At 32.0% G+C, this 26,537-nt stretch overlaps 1 long non-coding RNA gene across 1 annotated transcript in view; it reads left to right on the top strand.

The window, feature by feature from the left end:
- The first annotated feature begins 205 nt into the window (after positions 1–205).
- LOC136075016 (uncharacterized) overlaps positions 206–26,537 on the top strand; it is a 47,204-nt gene continuing 20,872 nt past the window's right edge. The window contains exon 1 of the long non-coding RNA XR_010635638.1: positions 206–480. This is a non-coding gene — a long non-coding RNA (uncharacterized LOC136075016). The remainder of the gene's footprint in view (positions 481–26,537) is intronic.

Here is a 26,537-nt window from a genome sequence, read left to right as displayed (position 1 = left end):
TACTTGTGACTTTTTTTTATAGATTAATGTAAATAATAAATTATTTGCAAACAAAGCAATAAAAACTCTAAAGATTCAACCTCCTCTCCAAAGTCCTGCTAAAACTAATTAATCATTTGACTATTGAGTTTGTTTTCTGTGAATGAATAGATTCTTTTCTGACGCATAACTTACCCATATAAAGTTAAAATCCTTTTTTCTTTACAGGTATCTCTCAAAATAGAAAGTGTTACCCTAATATGGAATGTACTGAAATATGAAGGTTCAAAATATTGTCTCCGTTATAAGCTGGATGATGATTGGTCAATATGTTTCATTGAGTTAGAAAATGTTCTCATGAGTTATAAGAATGACAAACTTCTTTACGAGGCGAAGATATGTTGTGACAAACCAGGAAAATACTGTTTTCAAATTCAATCCGTTTGTAAGTTTGGTAAAAGTAAATGGAGCAAGGAATACTTTCACTTAAAAAGTACAGAGGTGTGTTTAAATTTATAATGAATGGGGTTGTATAAAAAAAAATTAAATTTTTTGATGCTCTTTTATGAGCAAATTTTTTAAAATTTTAAATCTTATGGATCTGACTGATGTCTATAAAAATGCTTCAGAGATTATAAAAGTCTTTAATCAATTGTGAGCTAAAAATAATTTTGAACAGAGCTTCCAAGGCAATCATTTGCAAGCTGCGTATGTCCAAACTTCTTATAACTAAAGACAATCAATAGTTTTAAACTTCTTATGATTAAAGGCAATCAACAGGTTTAAAAATCTTATGATTAAAAGCATTTCTCTCGATTAGTTATCCTTTGAAAACAGTCAAATTTTAAATGTGATATAGTTTAAATTGTTTTTAAAAAGATTATTTACCTTGATAAGCGCTAACGGTAGTTTTTACCCGGCTGCAAGCTAGTGCCAGCATTTATCTAGCAAATGAATGGTTTGCCATTTATCACGGACAGAAAAAGGAATTCCTCTTTATCTTAAATAAAAGAAATGGAGGTTCTTAAGTGTAATTCCTGTACTCATGAACTCGCTTTTAAAAATATTCAATATTAAAAAGAGATGTAAACTTAAAGGATAACGTAAATTTTACGCGTAAGAAATAAAAGTTCTTTTATTTTATAAAATTTCTTTTTGAACATAATCATATTATAATAAAAATAAAATATTGAGAAAGAAAAGAAAGAAAAGAAAATTGAAGAGAAATTTGTATTTGTGGATGATTCTTTATTTTTTTATGGCACATTCGAACTGTGTGACATACTAATAATGGATTTGAGAGGCATTTCTTTCAATGTGTGGTTATGATTTCAGTACTAAATATTTTATTCTTAACTTGGATCTTATCTCAGACCTCTTTTAAATCCCTTCTGAAATTCCTTTTTTCTACAAATCCTAAAAACTTTCATTAGATAAGATTTGCTTAATAATATTGCTGTGTGAAATGGAGCTTCATCTTGCATGAGGTTTTTGGATCATTATTTGGAAACAACAAAACGCTCCGATGTTTACTACAAATAATTTTTCCAAATAAAACCTGCTACTTAGCAACCGGGATAATAAAAGATAAATTTTAACTTAAGTGAAATTAGAAAAAGTTGTCACTGGGATGATTACGTCATAAGACTTTGTTTTAATCTTTAAGTAAACTACCATTTTCTCTGGCAAAATGTTACTCGTTATAATAAGTATTAGGCTATTTTATGTGTGAGTGAAAATCGCATTTTTGCATACATATGGATTTTATTTGTATTTGAACATGGGGGATTAGTTTCTGGTATAATTTTTAAAAAATATTTACCTCACAACGTCGAAATATACATGTTAAATATTTATGCATTTTAAACATTTTCAATTCATTTCAAACATTTTCAATTCATTTCAAACATTTTCAATTCAATTTAAACATTTTCAATTCAACTTTATGAGTGTATTAACATTTTTTGTATGACAGTTTTGAGACAATTAATATCAATTAAAAAATTTCGCGTTTATGTCCCTTTCATCATGTAATGGTGAATACTTACTACTATTGACAATACTCAAGTGAAAAACCATCGTTGTCAGGCACTATCGAGGTATTTAAACATTCTTAAAAACAAGGGCTACTAATTCTTCAAACACAAAAAATCATTTTTTTTGCTAATAAAAAAATAGTACAACTGTGGGACTTTAGCCTTTATTTATTAAAAAATAGAAACACAAGATTAGGGGAAAATAAAACCAACTTAGCCCAAAAGTAGTAATATAACAGTAGGTTTAAGAAATCAAACATAAAGCCAAAGAGGTATAAAAACAACATTTATGCGATTAAACACTGGATTGCAAAAATATATCTGCGTTTTGAGCGGACAAAAGAAAAACTCCAGACAGTCCATTCATAGACTTATTATTTATGCTTGGAACTCTTTTTAAACTCTTTCATTGATTTTAAAGAAGGTTTCACTTTCCAAAAACGTAACTGTTTGTATATAGCCATCTCTCTTGGCCCAATCACACTCTGATTCCACTACATTTACTCCGACCATTGCTTCCAACTTATGAGTTGAATATGCAGGAAGCCATATTAAAGATATAATTTATAGGCTACAGGCTCTCTTGTCACGTTTATTTGATTTTCCTTGATGGTGAGTTTCCTAAAGGTATGATCTCATTGTGCAAATTGAACAAATATTCCTTTAATGGTACTTTTTGCGAAACTGGAATTCTCCTCTGCTCTCGAATGCTTAATGGTACGCTCTTTGAAACAAATTGCCTTCTTGTTATTAAATTTGAAGTATTTAATCTTCCTCAAGATGCCCTGCTTTCTCGGTGAAGACAAAAAAAAAATACATCGGTAGATTACCTAAAAGTCTACTGATGATAGCAGCAGTGACAACACCAAATCTGAGAATACCAGTATCAAACTTAACATTGTTCACTGGTTGCAGCTGCCGGATGCTTTTAAAGTTTCTTCACGCTGTCAATTAAACCGTACTTGGTCAGTTAAATTATATTTCTCAGCTAAGCAGTTTCTTCAAAATTTTAGGAAAGTTCTTGATCAATAGATTCCTTGCAAGGGGCATCATCCTGCCTAAAAATGTCTATTTTGCATGTGCAGAAAGCTCAAGTCTAAAAGTTTACTAAGTTTTTGATCCCACTATGCCTTGTTAACTTTTCGAGCTTTGTCTTAAGATATTTCAGTGAATGTGATACTGAGCCCCCTACTGAGTCTAAGTTCTATAGCGTTTGGGCAACAAGCTATAAAATTTTTTAACTCGTTATTAGAACAAAACCTTCATAATGCAATCTCAATGGCAACCTCAAACAAATTTTTTGTATTGAAAAACTTTTTTGAATTTTATTATAAATATAAAATTAAATAAAGGATAAATTATAATGGATTTAGTTTCTCTGCAGATTAAGGCGTTACTATAAGCAGTGAAGTATTGGGAATGCAGATGGCAGGTGCATAGGCTTCTTAGTTACTCATTCATCTTATTTCTTAAAGCTTGCAGGGTTTCTTTTGCAACAGACAAACCCATTGTGCCGTTTAAAAATTACAAAAATAAATTTGCTTATCTGAAAGTTAAAAACATACTGGTAACTAATAGCTACATGAAATTAAGAAATACGTTTGTTTAACAGCTTATTTAAATTCAAAAATGAAAAAATATTACTAAAAATTTTTACACAATTCTTAAGTAGAAATACGTGAACGCGTATAAAAATAGCTAAGTTTTTAGCGAACTGTCTTTTCCTGTCTGTAAAAAAAAAGTTTGTGTAACAAAATTTTTTTTTACATTTTTATCCAATGTATTGTTATTACATTAGAAAAATGACATACTTAATCAAAAAAAAACTATTTAAGTGCATAATTCTTCTTAATAAGTTATTTATTAATTTAGACCTTTGTTTAGGATGAAGATTTTCCAGATATTGATGGTCAGTGTGATAATGACGACATTAAAAACTTCTACCACATGAATGACATAATCACTCATAGTGATATACTTTGGGCATTAAAAAGTTATGGCTGGGTTTCAGAAACTAACTCATCAGTGCTAGCAAAAAGTAAAAGTATTGCAGCAATGAGATTGCTACAGAATATTACAAGGATGAAATATCAATCTTTCAATATACCATTACAATGGCAAGAAAAACTGGGAACGCATACCGCAGTTAACCACCCAATGGATATCTTACATGATGTAATTCTTAAAGCTGACTTCTCGTTAAGAAGCAAGCTTTACCAAAAGCTTGCTTTTTGTCACCTTTCTGTTCCCGTGATATTTCCGTCTCCTCAAGACCTATACATGAATTTGTCTCTTAAAAGTATAATAGTAGCGAGGCACGAAAACGATATGTTAATTGAGGAAAATGTTACTAAATCTCCGCTTTGCGTAATTTCAATGTTGCGTATTGGTCAACAGGCAATTAGTAGCTGGTCTAAATCAAAACTCTGTAACGATTTATTAGGTTTCAATATTATTCCAAAATTAGGGAGTTGTGGTTTTTACACAAGAAACGCTCTTTCAAGTAATATGAACAGAAAAACATCAGAGGGAACAGTTGAAGGACTATGGTATCATAAATTAACACACAAAAAAAAAGGAATTTTCCGAAGCTTTTTCTTTGCTAAACCTAAGAGGAAATGCCCTTCACCACATTCACTTGGCCGCATCACTTGCTTCAGCTTCGGATGCTGGAAAACTGGTAATTTTGATGACAAAAGAATCAGCTGGACATGTAAGAAGTAATCGTGCTATGTTTGAAAATATCTGTCGCAATGTTAAATGGAAGATAATTAATGAAAACTATCATAAACTATTACAATCGTTGACAGTTGAAATAGAAGAAACTCTTGAAAAAAATTTACAAAAACTCAGTCTAAACGAAAGGTTTTCCAAAGTAACTCCAGAATATGTTTCAAAAAATAAAGCAAAAGTTGTCAGTGACTACTTTCTTAATGAATTAGATCTAATGAAAAAGTCAAACACTCAAGAGAGAGCACAAATTAGAAAGAAATTCTTTCCGATACAGTCTACAATAAAACGATACGCAGAAGCACAAAAAAAAGAAAGTAGAACTCGGAATCTTGATCAGAAATATAAGTACAGAGATGAAATCTCAACTGTTAGAAAGGAGCAGTTCGAAATAATAAAAGAAGGTCTTCCTGATCTTATGTCGCTATTCCTGAGAAAGATATATAAAAGTAATTACATGATGAGGATCAGATATTTAAGTGATGTTAAAAGTTATATGGATGATTGGTCTTTTACGCACCTTTCTGATGTACGCAATCAATACTCAATTGCCAATAAGAAGTTAAATTTACTAAAGAAAAAGGAAATCAAAAATATAAACGACGAATTATCATTTTCAAAAGATCAACGGGATCTGCAAATACTCTGCGATAACCTAAGCAATATTTTATTGGATACATCTATAAGAGTTGAAACTATTATTCGTGAGATTGGTGGGATATATGAAGCACTATCTAGAAACCATCACACTTTAAACAAAGAACTGAGCGATTGCATGAACATGCTTCCTGAATTAGCAGCGTCCTTGCTTTTAAATGGAATTGCGTTGGAACTATTAGATGGTGACGGATTATCAGTCCCAGTATTTTGGCTGAAAGAGGTATTTAAGGTGTTCAAAAAATCCTATAAGAAGTTTTATGGCCTAAAGCATGAACCAAGAATCTTTGTATTAACAGTGCTTGGAACTCAAAGCTCTGGTAAATCAACTTTACTGAACACCATGTTTGGAATACAGTTTCCTGTGAGTGCTGGGCGCTGCACAAAAGGAGCTTATTTACAATTAATTCCAGTAGTAGTGGAAAACTACAAGAAAGATGCAATCCTTGTTGTTGACACAGAAGGATTAGGCGCTCCTGAGTACAAAAATAACAATACCCACGATAACGAAATAGCAACGTTCGTTCTTGGGATATCAGATATTGCAATACTTAATGTGCGCGGAGAGTTGCCAAATGACATAGAGAACTTTTTAGAAGTAAGTATTTGCGCGCTTATGAGAATGGATATGGTAGGTTTTCATCCGAATGACATAGAGAACTTTTTAGAAGTAAGTATTTGCGCGCTTATGAGAATGGATATGGTAGGTTTTCATCCGAATCGTGTTTGTTCATCAAAACTGTGATCCATCTGCGAAAGAAAAAAACATATCTGGTCGAAATACTTTTATGAAACAAATGGATGAGGTTGTTGTAGCACAAGCTGATATAATGCAGAAGAGATATCAATACTTTCAAGATATCGTTGACATTTCACTAGAAAATGATATTTTTTATTTTCCACAACTAATGGAAGGATCTGGCTCAATGGCATCACCAAGTGAATTTTATAGCGAAGCTTGCTCAGAATTAAGAGATCATATTTTAACTAAAATACTCTCAAGCAAGACAAAAAGTAAAAGTTTAGAAGATTTTTGCTATAAAATAGAATTGGTCTGGAATGGAATTTTAGAAGAAAATTTTGTTTTAAGTCTAAATAACAATGCGGAGATTCAAGTCAAATATGAAATTGAAAACGAAATAAGCATATGGAGATCAAAATTAGAATGTAGTTTAAATGAAAATCTTGAAATTGTTTACAATGAAATTAAATCCTTCTTTAGGTCTAACATCGAAGAAACCGCTTGTAAAGAATATTTATCGTTAAAAAGTGATGATTTTCGTGCTAAATCTATCGAATTAAACAATGCACAAGCAGAAGCGTTCGCGAAATTTATCGACAAAAAAACAGTAAACCAGACCATTTTTCAAAAATGGAAACAACGCTATATTAATAGAATGGAACAAATTCACTTCAATTTCGTTAAAAATTGTGAAGAATGCATTGAAAAATGTTTCACTGATCAACTGAATTGTTTAGAATTTGAAAAAGAACTAAAGAATAGAATGGTTACTTTGCAAATTTACACAAGAACAGTGGCGCAAGACCTTTTGGAGAAGAGAGAAGGCCAAGATGTCAGTAACGTGGAATTCAACGAGGAGGAATGCGAGAGTGAATTTAAAAAGTTTTGGAATGATGTCATTGACAAAATGCAAAAGCAGGAAAATAAAAAGTGTCTTTCCGTTGATGTTAGGAATGTATTCAGGCAAGAACTTTATAATAGTTATGGGCAATCTGCAAAGTTTAACAGTACTATTAAAAGATTTGGTGATATGCTCGAAAACAAGTTCAAAATCGAATGGATTGATTTATTAGAACATCTTCAGTGGAACAAGTCGTTTTTATCTCTTTTTAAAGTTATATATGTTAATATAAAGTCGTTTATTCAATCCAACGAAAAAGATTTAAGATGTATAGTTGAGAACATGATTTCATCAGCTGTTCATCGAATACGAACTACTTTGCTTTCCTTGATAGATATAGGAGACGTTAAACAAATGAAATTCCAAACTTATCCACAATTTAATTGTATTGTGTTAGTTCAACAGTATTTTAGAAAAGCAGTTGATATTTTGAAGATCACTCACTCTGAAGTAAAATCCAGTGAAATTTTTAACTTGAATAACACTTTCATAGCGGTATTTGCTTGTTACGCAGCACAAATTGCTGTTGAAAATTTTAGTAAGGTACAAGAAAGTTATTTGGCGCATGTTGATACTATAGAAAAAATTAAAAGAGAGAAAATGTCATTCAAAGAGCTATTCTTATTAATTTTACGAAAGGAAAAAGATATAACAATCGCTGCTCGGCAAATAAGATCGCTTCTTCTAACAGCAGCAAAGAAACAAGCTTTAGTTTCAATTAGAGGCGTATTGAAAGAACTAGTTTTGAAGAGGATCACACAAAAGCTCCATGTGCATGGCTTGGTACTTCGTGATGTAATAGAAGTTGTATCAAAAAACCCTACAAGTGACGAAGAAATATCGTTCCTTAAGACTTATTTCAATGAGCCATTCGTCTCTTTTGAAGATAAAATTTCTCAAGTAATTGATGAAAATGAAGAATCAAACATTAGTAAAGAATTCAATTTGAAATTAAACGCAATTATTGAAAAACTGAAAACAGAATGCCTGAATAAGTTTGAACCCGATACAAACAAAACCCTTAAAGTAAATATTTGCGAATATTCAGTAATAAATACATTAGGAATTGGAGGGGTAGATTTTGATAATATTTTCACGCCAAATTTGGTTAAAAGAATGGAGGATGAAAAAGAACTGATCAAAAAATTATCTTCATTATTTGAATCTGCAGATAACAACGAAGTCAAACTTTCATTTAAAGAAGAATTAAATTTGAAAGAGCAACTCAAGAATGATATTAAAAATCATTTATTTCAATGTACAACTAAATGCCCATTTTGCAAAGCACCTTGCAATCAAACACATGCGGATGAAAGTAATGATCATTCGAGTAGATGCCATCGCCCTCAAGGCTTCGGACATTACACTGAGGAACATAGTTCTGTTTTTGTAATCGAATTTTGTAACGACCTTGTCATTTCTGAAAAATTATTCAAAAATATTGATACGAAGTTCGAATATGTTAGATACGAAGATTACAAATCTGTTGGACCAAACTATTTGAGCTGGGAAATTGATGGAATGGCTAGTGATCACTGTTTGTATTGGAAATATAGCACTTATCACGTTATGCAAAACCTAGATAAGTTTTATCCTGAAGCTGTAAAAACTGATGTTAGTAATTGGAGCGGAGTTACCAAAATTGAAGCAATAAATGAAATCAACAACTATTTTTATTTAGATGGAGCAACCGTTAGAAATGTGAATGGACGTCATATTGTGTGAATCATATTTTAAGTTATTGCTTAGTGTCTACTACTATCACGCTAATTTTTTTTAAAAGGCATTGAATTTCAGTATATCGAAATTCAATCAAAAACATTTTCCTTTGTTTAATTTAGAAAAATAAATTCTTTAACAAGATTTATTGGTTGAGAGGTTTTTATTTTTATTTGATCAACTAATTTTCCATTTTCATTTCTTGTCTTTTATTTTTTTATTTACTTTTTTTCCCTTATTTTTCATGTGAACTTTTTGAATCTACGATTTTTAAATAATTGATTGAAAAGCTGCAAGGTTTTATAAAACAACATTATGATTAAGCATTTAATAATCATATTAATTAATTATTATATTGATTCCATATAATTAAAAATGTATGCGATTTTCGTTATACAACTTGCAATCAAATTTTTAATTTAGTTTAGAAACAGAAATACCTTGATTCAGCAAATACAATTAAAATGTTCTTCATGATTTTTGTTTCTCGTGATTTCATTATTTTGATGGTATCGCATTCAATACTAAAGCTACAAATGATCCATATACATATGTACACATAGTTTCTTTTTCATATTACACACTGTTATGTTTACACATAAAAGTGTGTAATATGAAAAAGAAACTATACCCATTTTTCAGAGCAAGATTGAGGTGTTCGTACTCTATGACTCTAGTCACTATTTGCACGATTACTTGGTGCTGTTTAGTATTTTAAAGACCACTAAGTAAGCAAACGCTTCTGTTCTAAAAAGTCTGTCTGAAACTTAATGGTTAGCGTGTAGTGATGCTACAAAAGCTTTTTACACAAAACATTTGGACATTCATTTTCATTATCTGAGACTGCTGAATGCGAACGGCAACTCCCAGCCGCTGTCCATGAGAGTATATTGTTCCTTGCAATTTCCATTTCCCCGAAAGAGATTTTTTCTTTTTAAATTCATTACTTTTTAGATAACAGTTGACCCTTAAACAACCATTCAGAAGTAGTTTATTGATGAACATATACTTTTAACAAACTAATGTATAAATTGATCAGTATTTTCTTTTTTTAATCAAGTTGCATTATAAAATCAAAGAACGTTTTATTTGATTTTTCTTTTATAGATATGATAAACATTATTTACAAAAAAGCCAAGCTTTTAGTGAACTAATTTAATTGTTATATAATATATATCTTAACTTTATGTTGTTATTTGTTTTTAATATCTTTAGAAAAGTTCCCACACTAAAAAGAGAAGAATAAGATTCGACACTATAATAAGAAGAATAAGATTAGACAAAATAATGAGGAGGATAAGATACAGTGTCCGACAAAAAAAACCTTAGGTAAACTCTCAAAAAATTACAACAAAAAAGAATGACAATCAAATATTTTTCATCAAATATATTTACAATATATATATTTTTTAATACTACTTCAGGAAGAAATAATTCATTTCAATAATGTATCTTTAATATTCTAGAAATATCTTTGGAACATGTCGAATTCCGGACAAATATTCAGCGAGTCGTGAAAAAAAAAAAATTTATTGTGAGCGAAAACGTAATCCTAAATTATTTTTCTTGCTTCAATTGTCGCCTATTCTATCAAAGTCGAACAATGCGCCAGACAACTCAAAAAAAGATAAGAAAACAACTCACTGAGTTTGAAAAGGGCCAAATTGTGGCATAGCATAAAAGTGGATACACTGACCATGAAATTGGAAAAAATTGAATCAATGGTGCACAACAATTCGAAGATTTTTGTTCAAGTATTATTTGAGGGGAAGTTTTAAACGCAAAGAAGGGAGCGGAAGAAGGCGTAAAACAACTGCCAGAGAGGACAGATTAATTATAAGAGAGGTTCGAAAGAATAGAAAGATAACAGCGGCTGAAATAAAGAGAAATTTTAAACTGGATATTGACGAACGGACGGTTCTTCGAAGGATCCATTCTTTTGGGAAATTTAAATCTTACTGGAGCGTTAAAAAACCATTTATTTCTAAAAGTAACCGGAAAAAAAGACTTGGCTAAAGCAATATCAGAATTGGACAATCGAACAATTGAAAAATGTTTTATGGAGTGATGAGTCACCATTTAGTTTGCGCTTCAGTGGACGGTCGCGTGTTTGGCGGTTACATAATGAACGTTACGATCCATTAGGAACACAGCCAACAGTAAAGCACGATAAAAAGTGAATGTATGGGGATGTTTTACTTCATCGGGTGTTGGTCGTTTGTATAAAATTCTTGGTATTATGGACAGTAAAATGTACAAACAAATCTTAATTCATCAACTGATACCTAGTGCAAATGAGCTCTTTAAAGATAAAAGTTGGGTCTTTCAGCAAGATAATGACCCAAAACATACGGCAAACAATGTGAAAAATTATTTGAAGAACAAAAAACTAGTGTTTCTTTCTTGGCCAGCTCAAAGTCCTGATCTGAACTCTATCGAGAATCTCTGGAGTATATTGGATCATGGAATCAAGACAAGAGCTCCAAAAAATGAAGAAGAATTGTTTCAAATTCTTCAAAATCAATGGAAGAGCGTTTCTCGGGAACTCTTTCAATAACTAGTTGAGAGTATGCCTCGTCGGTGCAAGGCAGTGATCAAAAGCCGTGGCTTCACCATAAAGTATTAGTTTGGACTATTTCGTTATTTCAATAAAAATTCTCAAATTTTCGTCATTTTTTTCTTGTTTTTTTCTATCTAAGAATCAATGCACCAAATAAAAATTTTTTGTTTATTTTTTTCTATATCAGTTGTAGAAATTTAGTTGAGTTCTCTTGCATGTCTATCTAAGCTTTTTTTTGTCGGACACTGTATACTATCTATAAAATCTGCAGATTTAATATGGAATACTTAAAACACATATTCAATATTTGTAATGAATGCATATAATTCAATAAGGATATTTAATATGAACATCATACTGATTATGATACTTAGGATTATAATAAAAAGTCATTATCTCGAAATAGAAGTAAATTTTAACTTTCAATATAGAAAGAAAAGAAACTTTTCTAAACTTTCCGAACTTTTTGGAAGGTTTTGTTTAAAAATTGTGTTGCTGGAATACTTGCCAAACGTTAACACCTTAATTTTGTGTATTAGTATTTTTGATTCTTGTAAATATAAATTTTGTTTAACAGTTTTCAAACTATTTATTTGTTTATTTACATAATATTATTAGATTTTAAACATAAATTTTTTTCTTATAACTATTCCAATGGAAATGGGTGTAACTGTTGGAATAAAAATAGAAAAAAAAAGTGATCAAATAGAATTAAAATAACAGTGAAAATTTATTTTAAAAGGGAAAAACAAATTACTTTGGCGAGTTGTGGTATTTAAGCGGTTCCAGTGCAGGCGATTATTTATGATTTTCACATCAACGGCGCTGATACTAATGGTTTTGCGATGTAAATATATCTCAGCTTTGATATGGAGTGGACACAGCAGTGAATCTGTACTGCCATAGAAGGACGCCGCAAGGGCATCTGCGCTGGCAATAAGCCAACGACGCAAATGGACTTAGAGCAGACATTAAGCAAGGAACAAGGTCATTAATGGTGCGGTGAAAACTAATATAAAGCAGGTGACGAAGCCGCGCTGGCTTAGCAACAGCACTAATATAAATAGTTATTTATTCCCGCCATATACTGGCGGAGTAATGCCTCTATAAGTGTTTTAAATACCTTTCGACTAATCTTTTTAGATGGCTAATGCACAAGACGATTTTGGTTGATATACTTTCCCGTACCTAGGTATATTCCATTAGCAATGGTTGAAAAGAGTAGAATCCGAGTGAATGGTGAGCCATGCACAAAAGAATATTGCTGAGGTTTCACAATAAGAAGAGGCTGACCGTCTGGTAGACAAGGCAACGGTATAGGTAAGAACTGCTATTGGTTGCATTTACAAGAAAGGTTCAAAATAGTAAAGTGCAGTTACTGCATGGTTTTGTTGAAAATAATTTTACAGTATATGATTGTTGAGAAAATTAACTGGACACTGGTAGAGTTGCTCTTCGAAGCTAAGCATGCGTCCGAACTACTTTTGACGCCAAGAAAATCTTCAGACTGATATGATGCCTGGGTGATTGGGCCCCCGGTTGTTATCGTTGCTCTAAACAACGAATCATTACGGTTGATATATCAAAACCAATTAAACTTTTGAAGTGGCACACACTTCTTCAACGAATCACAACCTATCAATAATCTGCTTCGTCAAAATGGCTTGTCTTGTCAATAGTGCGAACTTGTCAATAGTGCATCTTGTCAATAGTGCGAACTGTTAACAACACTTCGTCTGTTAAGATACAGGGTGACCACCAAATTGGATTCATCGTTAACAGAATGTGGTGGGGCGTTGCTTTTGTACACTCTGATTTTGTACAGTCATTTGAGGTTTTCGACTTGGCTTCTTAGGCATTAGCGGTGGCTGTGGTTGACACATACGATAATATCCCAGAAAAAAATGGCCTGTATTTATATATAAATTAAATTCCAAACTCATATTCTTTTTTCGCCCTAGAGTATTGAGGATCTTTATTTATGCGTCCATACTGCTCACGCTTACCCTGTGGGATGACGGCCCACCAACTCTAGGTGGGTCATTTCGATGTCAGCGCTGGATACACCACCTTCGTCTGCTTTATGACAGGCCAGGTCAATTTGCATTGCCTGATTAGTGCTTAATATCTTCTATAAAAACCTATCTACACTTGAGTGCAGTGAAAGTATATCTGAAAACATAAAAGTAAACTATTGATATGTAATAATAACAAAAAGTTGTCTTTTGTTTATGTGTTCAAATAAAATGAAAAAAATTTCCTCAAACTTTTATTGTCTTGAGATACCTCAAGGGGGCCAAATTTACTAAAAATAGGTATTTTTCTATAAAATTTTCTAATTTTATTTCTTTATTATTTTTTTATCATGTAGTAGAATGACCTGTCGTATGCTATTTGAAAGAACTGCTAAAACTGAAAAAAATGACATATAAGTCAACAAAATATATTCATATTTAATGAAAATATGAATATTTCAACCTGTTTCTAATTTTATGCCTTGTCACGAAGTCAAAATCTGTTAAAAATTTGTAACTTTTCATTCCGCCAACTATTTAAGTATTTAGTATGTCATTTTATTTCATCTTTATATTGGTTCATTAAATGTTTAAAATAATGTCTTAAGCTCATTCGAGGGGACCAAAGTTCCTAAAAACGTTATTTTTACCTCCATGTTGCGAAGACGCCATCGGTTATAAAAATTTCAGTTATTTGAGCGTGTAGTATGTTCAGATGGTTCATATCAGAAAGTTAAAACGAAGCTTTTACCTACAATCGAGAACAACAGTTTGAATAAATATTTACTCTGTACGCAATTGAACGAAAAAGAGAGTGTCACACCAATCGAATGGAAAAAATAATAATTTGATTGCATAACGAAGTAAATAAATTTCAAACGAAAATTTATTTAAGCAAAACATTTTACATTACTCGTTAACTTGTATGTTTTTAAATTGTGTTTTACTCTTAGTTTCTTAATTAAAAGAAGACTACTACTGTTTGATATTTTAGTTTAACGTTTAATTTTGTTTATGGCTAGCTGTCTTAATGCATTTATTGGAGATCTCTGAAAAGGCTGCAGTAATTGTTGAAAAAAAATGGTTGAGAGCGTCACTACAGGTGATTTTTCATACACGGATCTTACAGATGATTCGCTTCAATCATAATAGATACAGAAAACTATTGCGAAACGTCAAACACAGCAATTATGATGGCGTACTTTCAAAGAAGATGCAAGAAATAAATTGTTTTTGACATTTGCACCTTTAAATGTGTGTTTGAGAAATGTGTCTGTGGCAAAATTTGCAAGGTTTCTCCTGCAGAGCAAGATTCCATCCAAGATCAGAAAGTCTCAAGTTATGTGCATTGGAAATGTTGATAAACATGGGTCAATTAAACTGACCATACAGTTCAGAAGAAAAAGTACGGAGCAGAGGCGTAGAAAAAAGCAGTTCAACGTCATGTCTACGCCTACTGTTGGTGATATCTCAAGTCAACCTACAGCTGAAATGGAAGAAGACAATAATCATATTAATCAGGGTATTGTTTCTGATGTTTCTTCGATTGACTTAATAAGTTCTCCGTATATACAATGTCGGCGACTACTTCCTGCATTAAGGAAGCGTCTGTGACCGGTATGGCATCTCAGCAGTGCTGAAGCAGATTTCTGTAATAGTAGAACCAGGATCTAAATATCTTAGGCATTTATCACCACCTGGATAATTAGCTTGTTTGATAAAATATTATATAAAAAAACTTAGTTGCTAACTAGGATATCGACGCTCAGACGTTTGTAGCAGTTGGATATGACGGAGCTGCTGTTAACACCGAAAAAAGGCTGGAAAAAGTAGACTTATTGAGAAGGAATATAACAAACCATTGCGATGGCTGATTCGCCTTTTGCATGCAAACGAACTTCCTCTTTCATATCTGCTAATTTATTTGGATGGATCAGCCACAGGACGAAAAGACTTTTCAAGGCCAATTGACAAGGCGCTTGTAAAATGTGAGAAATTACCAGTTGTTACATTTAAAAAGATTAATGTAACTCTTCCAAAAGTTAAACTGAAAGATCTGAGCACTAATCAAAAATCTGTGGGATATGTGTGAAGTGGTATCCAACATATATTCAGCGATCACGTTACCTATCGCAGGAATTGTGAGATATAGTAGATAATGTATGATAATGTAATACCTACTTCACCCAACCAGAGAATCTCAAACAAGCAATGATTAGTGACGAACACCAATTGTGAGTTAGGATTGTGGCACATCCTTATAGCGCGACTGGAAAAAAGTCATATACTGCGTACTTTCAATAAACCAACCTTAACTTAGATGCACATAACTACATTGAACTCATCAGCAGGAAAGACGATGAAATGTCCGAGCCACCATTGACAGCTGATGTGTCTGATGAAGGTTTTCGATTGTTTGTAAAAAGTGGTGGACAATTTACAATTGAGTTTAAAAGACTTCCGTGCCATATTTATTCAATAGAGCGGTGTGTCAAGCTTATGACTAAGGCTTCGCTGGATGTATGTGGAGAACAATTACGAGATTTTTTTAATCGATCGCATTTACTTTCACGCCTCGTAATGCCAATGTTTAACACAAAGTCAATTTTCCCGAGCTTCAAAATGAATACAGTAATAGAGTGTAACGACAGGTTTTCTGAAACTGATTAAAGTTATGGATATGGGTATTGTAATAATTAATGCAAAAATATTTCACTGCGTCATTTAGTTTGATGAAGGTCTTTGCGACTAATTCGTAAGTCGTAACTATGGCTAATAGTATTACTTTTATTATTTATTTTGTATTATTTTATTTCATGGTTTTAAATAATCGTTTAGTGTAATCACCATTATAAAGGTGAAATTAAGGTGAATAAAACGACATACTAGGTATATCATTTTATTCAGCATTATACTTATAAAAAGTTACTAACTTTGTCTTCGTGACAATTCGTTAAATTTTTTTCAAACAGTTCTATTCCGGTTTGGAATTCCATTTCAAATAATTCATTTCTATTATCCGCATTTCTCTAATAATAGTACTTTGATAAATATCCAAACACATTTTAGAAACAAATGTTGAGAGTTTTAAGATGAAACACCAATACTTATTGTCCAGCTTGTTTTTAAACGCAATAATTTTCAGTAACGTATACTAGAGTTTTTATCGAAAAAAATCCTACTAAATAAAAAATTTTTTAACTTACTTCATTTGCTGCTTTCATTCAAAATGACAATGATAAATGAAAAATGGATTATAATGGTGACCTAAACAAAAGCATTTGTGAACTCCAAAATTATTTATTCCTGATTTAAGAAAAGTATGAGAAGTCACGTTCTTGTCAAATAGAATACAAGCTTGCTTATAAGGACAAGAAGAAAGTTATACCCATACAGGTTGAAAATCACTTTCTTGCAGATGGTTCCAAAATTGCGTTTTTGCATTGCAGAGGAGATATGTTATAAAATGTTTGAAGATAATCTAAAATATATTACGAATAAAATGGGGCAATAGAGAAACATTTTGAAGAATGAGTTTCGAGAAAAGGAAAATCTTGTTTGGGGAACTAAAACATTTTTCGTTTTTTAATGAGTTCGAATTGCTTCTAAAAAAACTAATTAATTTCTTAATTCATGCCAAGCTAATATAATTTTCTATTAACTCGTGCACAGAGGTTAGCTACGATTGGGGGGTATTTGTAACGAGGCATAGTGGTCCTCAAGAAATTCAAGCTTGATAAAAAGGTCAAGGAAATATGTATGGAGATTCTTTAAGAAACTTATTTAGAGGTCACAAATTTGAAACAATCCATTTTTGCCAATACTTTTCATTGACCGGTGTAAATATTTGATTGCATAGCAAATTCATTTGTTAACACACCCGGTTTCAAATTAAAAGAACTTGGTACAACTTGATAAAGTAGTACTCAACTATAATATCAAAATTACTAATTTTTATAAACTAAAAATGCTCGAAAATGGCAAAAAATTGAAAAGTATTAACTATACAATTATTAAACTTTAGATATGCAAGCTGGTATAATGCAGAAGATATATCGATACTTTCAAGATTTTGTTGACACTTCACTAGAACAGGATATTTTTTATTTCCCACAGCTTATGGAAGAATCTGGCTCAATGGCACCACCAAGTGAGTCTTATAGCGAAGCTTACTCAGAATTAAGAGATCATATTTTAACTAAAATGTTTTCGAACAAGACGTAGAGTTTAAGTTTAGAAAACTTTTGTGAAAAAATAGAAACGGTCTGGAACGGAATCTTAGAAGAAAACTTTGCTTTAAGTCTAATTAATCATGCAGAGATTCAAGTCAAATATGAAATTGAGAACGAAATTAGCATATGGAAATCAAAATTAGAATGTAGTTTAAACGAAAATCTTGAAATTGTTTACAATGAAACTAAATCCTTTTTTAAGTCCGATTACTTTGAATCAAACACTTGTCGAGAACTCTTATCGTTAAAAATTAATGATTTTTATGCTAAATCTATTGCATTAAACAATGCACAAGCAGAAGCGTTTTTTATCGACAAAAAACCAGTAAACCAGACCATTTTTCAAAAATGGAAATAGCGTTAAATAATAGAATTGAACAAGTTCTTCTCAATTGTGTTAAAAGTTGTGAAGCATGAATTGAAAAATGTTTCACTGATCAACGCAACAATTTAGAATTTGAAAAAGAATTAAAGAAGAACAAGGTTTTTCTGCAAGATTACACAAGAGACGTAGCAAAAGAACTTATTAAATTAAATAAAAGAGAGGGCCAAGATGTCAGTAATGTGGAGTTCAATTAGGAAGAATGTTTAAGGGAATTTGAAAAGTTTTGGAATGTCATTACTAAAATACAATATCAGCATAAAAATAAAAAGTTTATTCCCGCTGATGTGAGGGAGGTGTTCAAGAGAGAACTTCGTAATGGTTATGGTCTCCTAAGTTTAATAGATAGATAAGTTTTATCCTGAAGCTGTAAAAACTGATGTTAGTAATTGGAGCAGAGTTACCAAAATTGAAGCAATAAATGTAATCAACAACTGTTTTTACTTAGATGGAACAAACGTTCGAACTGTGAATGGGCGTCACATTGTGTGAATCATTTTTAAAGTTATTGCTTTGTGTCTATTACATTACCGCTAATATTTTTAAAATAGAATTGAATTTTAGTTCATCAAAATTCAATCAATATCATTTTCTTTTGTCTTATTTTTTATAAAAAAAAAAATCCATTTAACCAGGTTAATGGGTTTAAATAAATAATAAATATAAATAAACTTTTTCAAATATTTTGATTTTTAATTGATCAACTGTTTAAATTTACCCTTTTTCATTTTTATTTCTCATCACTTACTTTTTTTTCCTTTTATTTCTGGTGAAATTTTTAAATCTATGATTGTAAATCTTTAAGATTTTATAAAACAACAAATGTTTTATTTATTTAAATATCCAACTAAAATCAAAACTAAGATTAAAAGGTGCGAGCAATTATTGTTATCCAACTTATTATCGAATTTGTAACTTAAAATAGCTGCCCACCCCATTCAGTAGATCATGATGCAAGATTGAGAAACATAAAAAACATTTACAATTTGATGGCTGTGAATATTACATTTAGAAAAATTCAATGTTTTTAATTTGATAGCTGTGCAGGGGCATTTGTTGGGAACCAAATTAAGCAAAATAAATATCTAACTATAAGCGCAAATGTGAGTGCAATTAACATAGATAATTGCTATGTACAAGACAAAGCAGAGGGCAAAACAGCGATTAAAAAATTAGCAAACGCCACCAAATTGAGCGAATATATAGCACAAATGTGGCTAATGAAAAAAGCAATATGGGAAATAAACTGAATATACAATGCGTGAACTTCTATGAAAAGTGCAAGCAGCTTGATACCCCCATTTATTATCTACTGGTGTGTGTGGTTCCTGTATGATTCGTGTTACGGTAGGACCCCTGACTTCTAACTCTTTAGACATTTTAGACCCGGCCAAGCTTAACAACAAAATCTTAATACAAAAAATAACGATATAGTAATTTCTCAATCGAAATGTAAATGGATATGATAATATTATAAATAATAATTCTCCTAAAATTGTCCATAAAATTCTTCAATCAATTCTCCTGAAAATCCTTTTAAAAGTTCTCTCCTCAAATATCTCATCAAATGTTCTCTGCAAATCTCTTTATAATATCTTCTAATAAAGTCTTCTCATAAAATTGCAGAAATATAAAACCATAACCAAAAACTAACAATTTTTTTTGGAAATTTTTGTCGGGGATAGAAGTAATAGCTAAATCATGATCCCGATAGCTTTATATATTGGATTTTGACTGTTAAACTTTTTTTAGTGAGACTATGTGTCGTTACAAGTTTTTATAATACAAAGTTTTTAATCTGAAAGAAATGACACCTTAATCAGCAGGGTGATATATTTCAGCTCTCGCACTTGTGTGAGAGTTGGAATATATATTGATAGATACAACCCTAGCCAAAAATTTATTTGATTGCTGGTCGAATTGTCTCTGTCAGTATATTAATCATCATAAAAGTGTGTCAATTGGTACAAAGGAAAAGAAACGAACCGCATAATGGAATCTATTTTGTAAAGTTTTTTTCAAATGAAAAAAAAGAATTTTTTTTTTATAGTCTCATTCTGATTTTTATGGCTTTAAAAAGGTTTTAATAATATATTCGCATTGCAAATCAGTTGAAGTATTGCTTCCCATGCTTAAGGATAAGGGTTCAACTTGCGGTGGCTCCTCCAAGCTTTTATGTTCTCTTATCTGCAATATCGAATATTTTAGAAATATTTAGTTTGTCTCTTCTTCAACTTATGAACAATTCTTAAATGGTCCTTTTTAGGCCTATTCTCTTCTTAATACTTAGTTCTTAAGTTCTTTGAAAATGTAAGTTTTAGTTAGCCTGTTATCTTAAGAAAATGAAAAGTAAATTGGTCACCTCGTTTGTGCAATTTGACGCCTCTGGAAGTTTTTCTTCTAGGCTGAGTCAAGTTATTGGACTATGCTGGAAAGCCAGATCCGTCAGATAAACTTAAAGCCAATATTGAACACAAAATTCGCAGAATATTGGTCGAGATGTGTGGAAGGGTGGCCATAAATTAGCTCCAACCTTCGATTGCTAATTGCGCGTCGATGGTAGACAAAAAAATGAAGTCAAGTTCCATTTGTAATGGTAAAAGATGCACTTTATGAAAAATAAAAGATTTTTCAATATCTGAAATAGTTTGTGCTTTACTTAAAAAGTAAAATAAATTAATAGGAAAACGCTTGGATTTAAAATCAGGCAGACAGGTTACTGAACTACACGAGCGGTTTTTGAATTAAGTAATTTTAGTTGATGATAAATCAAAAGTAGCTTTTAAAATAATATTAGCGTTTTAGTGGACTTTTTATATGAATAAAAATTAAGTTTTTTCGTTTAATTTAATTTCAGTATGCTAGATTCTTTTAAGTTTCTACATAATTATCAATTTGTTAACATAGAAAACCTAATTTGAGTGTAGTCTGCTAGTGGTGATGTTTTTTTAGGTGTTATTTATAATGTTTTACAATGATTTGAAATCCTACAAACTTCTGCTGACAATGAGCCAACAATGAAAGGGGTATTTAAGAAGCTGCAAGACCTTAGCTCCATAAGAAACATTCTTCATCTGGATTGGCCAGGAAAGAAGTAATTGATAAATGCTGAGATCATAAAAATATTTACCTCAAAATTCTAACCATCTCTCAATTATGATAAAACAGCCATCGTAGAATGGTAAATGTTGTGTCAAAAATAAAACCAGTGCTGAAAAATTTGAGTTATACAAAGAAATTTTAAGGATTTATTCTAACAGAAGAAGAATTTATATTATAGAAGAGGCTGCACCCTCTGTTGGTCATTGTCACACAAATAAGTGACCTCTTGAGTGGAAAAGAGATCACTACAGTTGACAAAGCTCTAAACCAAAATAGTAGGCTTAGAGCAGGAGCACAAAGGTTGTTGATAGCCTTATGGAACTTATAAATGAGCTAGTCACAACTAGCTCATTTATAAGTTCCATTTGGCAGTCCATTATTTGCAAGTCCATTCCTCATTTAAACTAGTGTTGTTACGACTATTAAAAAGTTCGACTGTCGACTAAATCGACTAATATATTTTCAAAAGTCAACCAAAGTCGACTCTTAAACTAATGTTAAAATTTTTGAAATTAAAATTTGAAATTATAGTTTGAATGACTTACACTTTTTTGAAATCGACTAAAAGTCGATTTATTCAAAATGTGAGGGAAGGTAGGGGGAAAGTAATAAAAGAAATCAAGTAATTAACGTCTGCTCTATATATTTTTAAATTATATAACTTAAATATTAATGAAACAAAACAATATGAACGCCACACAGGATAAATTTTGCTAGGTCCAAGTGATTTAATATTGTGAAAAAGTCCTTTTGATTTCTTGATAAATATAAAACAAATATAAGTCTAAAATAGTAAAATAAAAGTAAATATAAGTTTTAAAATAAACTATTTAGATATGAAGGGTTTCACAATTTAACTATCTTTAGAGCCCTAGTTAAAGAATGGAACGAATCGGCACTGTATATTGGATTGATATTGTATGAAAATCTTTTTAATAATCACATGCAAAGATTGCTAAAAATAAAAAAAAATAAAAACAACAATACATAACTAAAAAGTTTTTTAATATGATAATTATTATCATATGTTATGAAGTTGTTTAATAATGCAGGGCCGTCAGGAAAAATCTTTTGACCATAAAAAGGCAGATGCCAAATAGCATGCGGAAAAACCTTTTTTGGCGAGTCCTCGTTAAATGATCAGTCGTAAACCCAGAAATACAATAGCTAACAAGCAATATTTTGGATTTAAATTAATTGGGATATCGAAAAAAGAAATTTGCAATTTTGATTATTTATAAAAATGCTAAAGAAATGAAAAAATAATATAAATAAAATGTTAATATAGTAAAAATAGAGAAAAAGTATACAAAAATAGTGTAAGATGAAAATAATATTATTTTTACAAACACACACCCAATGAATCTTTCTCAACCTCTTTTCAGGCCTGGTTGTTTGTTTATTATTTTTTAGATACTATGTTAGAACTAAGATTCGGCAAGTTACTTACTGTTAACATTATAAATTGTTAACTTAGGCGGAATTTAATTCTAGTTACCATACATAATTACCAGAAGACGTTGTGAAGCTCCTTTCAGTATACTATAAGTTACTCCTGAGTACTTTTAGTTGTTCTTAAGTGACCGCAGATATCGGTACCGGTAACTAATAGTAATTTTTTTGGAAGTTGCTGAAATCCTTAAACCCTTAATAGAACTTCAAAAGAGTAAGCAAAAAACTTAGAGCTGGATTAGGAGAGAGGTGATTGGGATGGAGGGAGATGCTAAATTTTAATTTTTTTAATTTAATAGGAAAGGAGGGGGGGGGGGAATATTTTAGTCTGGATTTGAAAAAACTGCATTCTATTCAACAGTCATATTTGCTTTTGTTAACAAAATAAAATTAAAAAGATTTTTAATGTTCAATCAAATAAAAAGATATTAGAAATGCATGTATAAGTACCATTATTCGACTAAATCGACTTTTAGTCAATTAGTAGATAATCCAAAGTCGATTTAATCTACTATTAGATTTTTCAAAGTCGACTAATTTCGACTAGTAGACTTTTAGTCGATTTAGTCGAAGTCAATGGCAACATTAATTTTTAATTTTAAATTTGCATAGCGTAAGTTTAATTCTTAGATTTAGAATTTACATAAAAGTTCGTGCGCTTTTTCTAAACGATATAATTATGAAGTTTATCTTGTGCAAGGTATTATGGTTAATAAAATTTATGCAAATGGTTACTCAGCCATTAAAAACTTAGCACCGTCTATCGCACATCTCGATATCTGGATAATGGAGCTCCTTAACATCATTTCAGAACAGAAAGCTACTATCAACCTGCAAGCCAACCAAATAAAAAAACTTCAACAAAAATTAGCAATTATTGAAACCAAAATCAACTCTCAACCAGCCACCCAATCAAGCCCACACCAGCCATCCTGGAGTAATATTGTCAGAAACAAGCCAAACTCATCGCCACAAATCGGTCAAGTCCTTGTAAAACTAAAGCAAGCAGCTAAACGTGAAAATAATATAATAATATTTGGTGTCCCAGAACCAGTGGCTGTAGCAAATGTCACCCAAACACCACCATCAGCGTTACCCTGCATGACAGAGATCCTAAACGTTATAGGCCTTACCAATGATGATGTTAGTTTCTCCAAGCGTCTTAACACAAAAAAAGCATCAAATTGTCGGCCTATTGTTGTAGAACTCAAAAACATTACTAACAAAAAGTTAGCTCTGATAAACTCTCGCAAACTCGCTACACATGAGAATTTCAAGACATACAGAGTCAGTCCTGACTTGTTTCCTGCTGAAAGAGAACTTGAGTACCAACTACGCAAAGACCGCAACGTTCGTAATGATAAACTACGTAATGATAACCCTGATGCACCCTTTCACTGGTGCATTCGCAATGGAGCAATCATCAAGATCCGCGGTGCCCTCACTTCTCGCTCCACCCCAACTAACTAGCATTAATCTCAACACCAATCGCTTACCAACCATCTGTACCACTAATATGCGCTCACTCTGTAACAAAATTGAGATTTTTAATCAATTTCTCATAGATACCAACATTGACATTGCCTGTTTAACTGAAACCTGGCTTAACCCCAGCGGTAAGCAAATTATTATTTCTCAAATTAATAATAATTACACTTGCATAAGCACTGAACGGCAAGAGTGCATGGGTGGTGGTACTGCTATATTTATAAACTAAAAATACTCAGATAAAATAGAAAAAATAGAATTAAATACAGACTACTCGTTTAACTTGGTGCCTAAACAAAAAATCGAACTAACAATTGCTCGTGTGTACCCAAAATTACTCCCCCGAGGATACTCTTCTTGCCTAGTTATATGTGCCTATATCCCGGTTTGGTCTAAAAGTGAGCAGCGCAATGCATCTTATCAACTTGCACAACTCATTGAACCAGCCATAACTCGTTGCACAATTGGCAATAAACCACTAATATTTCTTTCAGGGGATCTAAATGGCTGCCCTACTGACTTTATTTGTCGTTCTCACCAACTCATTCATCTCAACACACACTTCACCAGAAAAACATCTATTCTTGACATCATCTTGAGTAAAGCCCCTAAATGCTATGTGTCGAATACTCTTCCTTGTTTTGGTAATTCAGATCACCTTGTTGTAGTTAGTCAACCTCCTCTAAATCTCTATAAATCTACTCGCCTGGTTCCCCACAAGGTTGCTTACCGGTCAGGTAGAATTGCTGAAACTGTTGCACTGATACGATCTACCAATATTGAAATCTTAGTTGATTCACCGTATGAAATACAAGTTGTTTGCAACAACTTTTATCATTCTATTCTCTCTGCCCAAGACATCTGCCAACCTCTAAAATCAACAACGCTCGTTAACCCTAAGCCTTGGATGACACCACTAATTCAAGGCCTTATAAAAGAGCGTCAACAACTCTTTTTCTCCGGGTACTACAAAGAGTGGAAAGCACTTGCAAATTGAATTAGTAAACTATTTACCGAAAGAAAGAAAATCTATAACAGGCGTTTCACTCCTGGAAAAACAGATTTTTGGCGTGAAATCAGTCTTGCTGATAAAGGTCAAATCACAACCCCTATCTCTGAAACATTAGCAAACCAATTAAATGATCATTTTCAAAGTGTTTAGACTTGCAAGAAACAACCCTCATGCTTCATTAACCGAGAGGCAAACCCGCCTACTACCCCCATTTTTACCCTTAATAACGTTGTCAACCAACTCAGCAAATTCAAACCAGGTTCCTCAGGACCAGATGATCTCTCTCCGTTTTTACTCAAATCTGCTCGCTTTGAAATCGCCTCATCACTCTGCATCCTATTCAACCGCCTCATTGAAAACAGTTACCTACCTGACCAATGGAAATCAGCAAACATAACACCGATTCCAAAAATTTCTAACCCACAATCGTCTAATGACTATCGACCAATTGCCATTACATCCGCATTATGTAAAGTTTTTGAACGTATTATTACCATATTCATTGTCCATCACACCAAGCACTTATGGGTCTCAAACAAACAGTTCGGTTTCCTTCCAGGCCGAAGTACGATGGACGCTATTATTCAAATTATAGAGGACTGGAGTCATGCGAAAGATAACAACAAATCAATTTATGCAATATTCTTTGATTTCAAAAAGCATTTGACCTTGCCAGTCATGAGAAGTTACTGTTAAAGTTAGTGAACATTCTACCTAGCTGGCTTATCTCTTGGATTGCAGCTTACTTATCTAATCGTCAACAAAGAATTAAAACAAATGATCACACCACTGACTGGAAATATATCGAAGCAGGTGTACTTCAGGGTAGTGTTCTAGGTCCAATCCTGTTCATTCTATTTATTTCCGACATTAACGTCTATCTTCCACCTGAAACCATCCTCGAAAATTATGCTGATGACATACTGGCCTATATAATTAATGATAAATTTCCTACCAACCTGCCTCAATCCATTGTTGATGGCGTCGTTCTTTGGTCTAAGGTAAACGGAATGAAACTTAATGGCCCAAAATATAAAATCATAAGAATTATTCCCAGATGCTCCGAAATTCAAGCTTTACCATCCATTGTACTCAATAATACTGAACTTGAAATAGTCAGCAGCCACAAATATCTTGGAATCATGCTCAATGAGAATATTGATTGGGATGAACAATGGACAAAAGTTCACAACAATATAAAATCGTACCATATCTGCTCAGACGTCTTAAGCAAATTGGTCACACTCAGCCAAACCTTTTACAGGTCTACCGATCTTACGCTATTAGCCACTTGATATATAGTGCTCCTATTCTCACTTCGTGAAGTGCTGCTGCAAAAAGAAAGATCCAACATTTTCATAAAAATGCCCTGCAAATTATTGGAATTGATGTAACCAATTCAAGCAGCTTCAATATTATTTTTGACATTGAAGAGTTACTTGACTGGATCTGTATTAATACACTCAAAAAGATCCTTGCAGGCCCATGCCATCCTAAAACTACTAAATTAACTCAAACAACAGTAGAAAC

This window comes from Hydra vulgaris, chromosome 01 (assembly GCF_038396675.1).
Source record: "Hydra vulgaris chromosome 01, alternate assembly HydraT2T_AEP".
NCBI lineage: Eukaryota > Metazoa > Cnidaria > Hydrozoa > Anthoathecata > Hydridae > Hydra > Hydra vulgaris.
Note: the sequence above shows the minus strand (reverse complement) of the source record. Positions and strands in the feature narration are given on the sequence as shown.